General features: G+C 34.9%; 1 long non-coding RNA gene and 1 pseudogene across 1 annotated transcript; one reads left to right on the top strand and one right to left on the bottom strand.

The window, feature by feature from the left end:
- Positions 1 to 958: 958 nt before the first annotated feature.
- On the top strand, positions 959 to 1,371 carry LOC120151507. The gene is made up of 2 exons (XR_005518621.1): positions 959 to 1,148; positions 1,234 to 1,371. It is a non-coding gene; the product is annotated as an uncharacterized LOC120151507 (long non-coding RNA).
- A 2,738-nt stretch (positions 1,372 to 4,109) lies between these two features.
- On the bottom strand, positions 4,110 to 5,401 carry LOC120151454 (annotated as a pseudogene).
- Between the last annotated feature and the right edge of the window lie 219 nt (positions 5,402 to 5,620).

Raw genomic sequence — 5,620 nt, 5'->3', positions numbered from 1 at the left:
TAATCTAGGGGAATATAAAGTAGTATTTGTTTAAAGATAACTTTTAACCTATTATAATGTTCGAATTCGAGTCCTAAAGGAGTAACAACAATTCCTTTACCATACAAAAATTTTTTATAGATTGTAAAGTATTTTTATTAATTTGGAGTAAATACAAGATAATATTTATAAATTTAAGGTTGCTTTAAATAATTTTAATGATACAAAAAGGTTTGTAAATTGTAAGGTTGTTTTTTTAATTAATCTAGGGTAGTATAAAGTAGTATTGTTTAAAGATAATTTTTAAACCTATCTATAATGTTCGAACTCGAGTCCTAAAGGAGTAACAACAATTCCTTTATCATACAAAAAAATTTATAGATTATAAAGTTTTTTTTATTAATTTGGAGTAAATACATGTTAATATTTATAAATTATAAGGTTGCTTTAAATAAAATCTCATGGAAATGTTGGGGTGTGTGTTATATATATATATATGCGTTTGTCAATATAAACTATGATAGATGCACGAAGATCTGAGCACTGCCTTCAGTCTTTCAACATCAAAAGGAAATAAAAAACTGTCGCCAGTTAACACTATGCAGCGCTGCTGTGGATTCACCGAGGTTGTCGCACTGTGTTTGCTCTTGTTGTTGGAATGTCTAAAGGTGGTGGTAAGATCTCTATTCCACATAATGTTACCGACCTACATTGGCATCCGGCTACCGCCACTTGGTACGGCAGTCCCAACGGTGATGGTAGCGACGGTAAGATCTGTAATAGAGTTTTGTTAATCCAGTGCTCAATTATTGCCTTAATTTACTTTTCCTAGCTGAATTATATAAAACTCTTGTCTCTATTCTTAGGCGGAGCTTGTGGGTACGGATCGTTAGTCGACGTGAGGCCATTGAAGGCCAGAGTGGGTGCGGTGAGCCGGTGCTGTTCAGGAACGGAGAAGGGTGTGGAGCTTGCTACAAAGTTAAGTGCCTGACAAGAGCATGCTCAAAGAGGCCCGTCACCATCATTGTAATGGACAGGAGCCCTCCAGGGCCTGGCGTCATCGGCCGCACCCACTTCGACTTAAGCGGCGCGGCCTTTGGTCACATGGCTGTACGAGGTCGGAGTGCACAGCTTAGGAACCGAGGTGAACTCCGAGTCTCGTATAGAAGGTGCGTGCTCTAGTGTTTTCGTTAGTCTTTCAACTATTCAATTTAAAATTGTAAACTGAATGATTTGTTGAATTGAAAATTTTAGGACCCATGTAAATATCCAGGGAAGAGTATTGCATTCCATGTTAATGCAGGTTCAACGGCGTATTGGCTATCTCTTTTGATTGAATTTGAGGATGGAGATGGAGATATTGGGTCGATGCATTTAAGAGAAGCAAATTCTGAAGAATGGTTAAAGATGGATCATCTATGGGGAGCAAATTGGAATATAAATGGGGGACCTTGAAGGGACCATTCTCTGTGAAACTAACAACATATCAACAAGAAGAACACTGTCTGCAAGGGATGTGATTCCCAGAAATTGGACGCCCAAAGCGACTTACACTCGCCTTAACTTCCTCTGAGTTTTGGCCCATCACAATAAGGGAACTAAGATTATGATACCAAAAATATTCCTTGTTCCTCTTTTGTTCGCTTGGACAGCATAATAACACCCAAAGTCTCCTTCTTTTGCTTTTTTCCACGATGGTTTCCCTCACCTCTGCGTGCCAAGGCCTTTCTAGCCATCTCCAAAGGAGAGAGTGCTTTAGTGCCTGTTAAATGTCATTTATGTTTGAAGAATGTAAGTTTCTGGTTCTGTTGGGTTTTAAGTACTACTTTTAATGTAAATAAGGGGCATTTAATGTAAAATGTTATTTATGTTTAAAATTATTTATAATCCTCATTCTCAGATCAAAATTAATTGCTACACTCGAATCTACAACTTCCTATCTATTATTGCTTAATCAGCTCAGTAGAACAAAATTTTAGGTGTGCGGTGGATGAAACTATTCAGCCACATGCAAATTGGTGGGGACTAATGGTGTGAGTTGTGACAAGATGTCTGTGACCACCACAACCGTGGGTGGAGATCCCATTGAATCTCACTCAAAATGAAATGCGCTAATGGGATTGTTAAAGGCAGAGTAATATACTGTTAAAAAATTGCGTGACCGAAAACTTAATAACATAATAAAATCAATAAAGCGTTACCTATTATATTGATAGATTAATAATGTTGTAGGTAGAAATATGAAAAATTATTAAAATTTGATAATCGGTAAACTTTGATTATCGGTAGGTATCGATACATATATAAGTGTTCAGACTTATTTCACTGTGGAAAACATTAATTTAGGATTATCTTTGAGTGAATTTAAGATATTAATTTTGTAATTATATTGTCTAATGATTTATTTTTATATACGATATATTATTCTTAAATTAAATAATAAACATAGATATTACATATTTATTATTATTTTTGGTTAAAATTATTAAATTTAAATCTAAATAATATTTTATAAATATCTAAACAATTAAATAATTTTTTGTATAAATGAAATTATTAAATTAATATTGTAGATGGAAAACATGAAGTAATATTAAAAAATTTTGAAACATAAATTACATAACTTTCAACAAAGTATCGATACATGTAGAAAAAGTATCGATACTTTTAACATATCCGGTAGATCTTTACCGTTTTTGTCATAATGAAACTGATTTTGTCATATTTTTATGTTATATTGTTATGTATCGATACATTTTTATAAAGTATCGATACTTTAACATATCCGGTATCTCTTTACCGATTTTGTCATAATGAAACTGATTTTGTCATATTTTTACTGTTATATTATTATGTATCGATATATTTTTATAAAGTATCGATACTTTTAACATATCCGTCTCTTTACCGGTTTTTCATAATGAAACTGGTTTTGTCATTTTAGCTGTTATATTGTTATGTATCGATATATTTTTATAAAGTATCAATACTTTTAACATATCTGGTAGCTCTTTACCGGTTTTATCATAATGAAACTGATTTTGTTATATTTTTACATGTTATATTGTTATGTATCGATACATTTTTATAAAGTATCGATACTTTATAGGCGCTATTACTGTTTTTCTTTTAAATTCCAAAAGTGTCGATACTTATTTAAATGGAATCGATACTTTCAACATATGGTAGGTAGTTTAATGTAATAGGTAGCACCTATTTTTTTACCGTTTATATTATTAGCAACCTTAAAAAAAACAGGCAGGTATTGTAATGTAATAGGTATCGCCTATTTTTTTTACCGTTTATATTATTAGCAACCTTCAAAAAAACCGGTAAGTATTTTAATGTAATAGGTAGCGCCTATTTTATTTTACTGTTTACATTATTAGCAATCTTCAAAAAAACCAGTAGATATTTTAATGTAATATATAGCGCCTATTTTTTTTACCGTTTACATTATTAGAAACCTTAAAAAATTGGTAGGTATTTTAATGTAATAGGTAGCGCCTATTTTATATTTCCGGTTAAATCATATAACATTTACGATATAGATTTTAACCGGTCACTTATTTAATCATATCTTTTTAACCGTTTTTTAACCGGCTCACAGCAGAACTTCCCAATGAAAAGATTACTTGGAATTCTTTTTTTAGTCGGGAAATATTATTTAAAAATATTTAATTATTCAATATTAAACATTTATAATTCTATGATGTTAGAATTTAAAATTTTAAAAGATATTAATAATCTCTTATCTATTGAGATTTTTTGATCATGCATAATATAATTCTTCTATTACCATATTATGATACGAAAATTATGAATTTAATTGATATTTAGTCTTAGTATTTTTATGTTTAATAAAAAGAGTTTTATCATAATAAAAAATAAAAAGATTACCTCATTGAATGTAATACTGAATAAAAAAAAACACTTGTTAATAATGTCCTAAAGGGAGAAGCTTGCACTAGTAAAAAGCTTCCCTCCATTTTTAAAATCAAATCACAAGGCAAGAAAGAGTGTCTACAGATGATGTTGCAGACTCAACATCCCATCCAAGGCCTCTGTTAGCTCTTATTATCCATAGAGAATAGCTAATGGAAACTTTAAAAAACAAAACAAAAGGGAAATTAAGGTTTGGCATCAGGATTGTGTTTCACTTTGTTGTCTGCCTCAGCCGAAGCTGAAGTCTCCGGCTTTGGTTGTCCAGAGCCACCATTAGCAGCAGGAGCAGCATCCTTCCCTAGTGAAGCGGGTTTATTTCTCCAGCAGAATCTGCTGCTGCTTTTGAACCTAACTTCCCATTCTTGGCGTCCTTTCTTCCTTTTCATCTTTATTTTCCTTTCCTTCTTTGCTATCTTTGGGTGGAGGGATCATATGGGGCGGAGGATTTGTTTAAGCTTAACGAAAATCTGCCTCATCCTCGAGAGATCAGTAGGTTTCCCCGGTTTGGACCATGAATCACCGAAGCCGATGGAGTTCTATCGGAATCTTTGTCTTTCCTTCCTCTCTTCTCTCGATATTAGCCACCTCTCGAGGAATGATCTCGGCTATTGCTTTCCAGTAATGCAGGTGAGCGTATTTGTGGAACTTCTCTTGATTAGCTAAGTATAGCTGCATATCAACAATACGAATAGATCGGTTCAGTTCTTCTTCAGGCACCTAAAGAAGTGAAGAGAATCGGATAATCATAAATTCTTGTTTCTTCTACCTTCTCTCTTTCCCTGTTGTTAGCCTTATTGGTTTCGCAATTCTGATTCCTTTTCTCGTAAACGATCGTTTGTACTCATCTGCTTCGGCGATTATCTGATCCCTCATCTCCCCTCTCTTTTTTCCCTTCTCCTCCAGATGAATGGCGTTTAAGCTGCACCGGAAGGAATTTAAAAAACAATGAATGAAATGAGAAATTCCGAAGAGAAGGGAAAACAAAACAAACCGTCGCCATTCCCCGCGCGCGAAGTTTTCCTCTTGCATCTGATCAGGCGGAGGCAACAGCGGCCCTTCAGAGGCGAAAATACTATCCTCATCGTCATCAACATCATGACCACGATCACCACCGCCGCCATCAGGAATGCCACCATCCATCGCAGACCCTCCAAAAGGGGTCATGTACTCAGCGTTGGACGCCGACAATCCGAACCCATACACGTCCGGGGAAGGTGGCTCGTTATGATTGTCGATGTTATCATCAATGTTGTTATTGTTAGTGACGATATACCCAAGGTTTTGAATTGGCTCCGACTGTGGTGTGAGCGATGTAAGTGGTAGTATCGGCGGTGAGATCATCGTCAGGGAAAGCTTGTGGAGGAGGGAAAGAGGAGGAATCGTAGGCTCCGATGTTTGAGGCATGGTTTTCGAAAGAGCGAGAAGAGGAATTAATGTCTTCTCCTCCATCGTTGTTCATGGCACTGAAGGACTCCATTGATGCCTAAAAGTTTTGGTTACGTTGTAGGGGGTTTGAGTTATTTTTGCTCAGAATACATCGCTATATTCGGATCAAGAGAGAGGGAAGAGGGAGTTCGTTGGCTCTGATATCACTACATATATTACTAACTTTTCCATCAGTTGGAGCAGATAAATCGGTGGACCCATTCGAAATCCAAAGAAAGAAGGGCTACTAGTATTATGGCCTAAGACTAAA

Source organism: Hibiscus syriacus, unplaced genomic scaffold (genome assembly GCF_006381635.1).
Source record: "Hibiscus syriacus cultivar Baekdansim isolate YM2019G1 unplaced genomic scaffold, ASM638163v2 tig00111059_pilon, whole genome shotgun sequence".
Taxonomy (NCBI): domain Eukaryota; kingdom Viridiplantae; phylum Streptophyta; class Magnoliopsida; order Malvales; family Malvaceae; genus Hibiscus; species Hibiscus syriacus.
The sequence above is the reverse complement of the archived record's forward strand: the minus strand, read 5'-3'. Positions and strand labels throughout refer to the sequence as shown.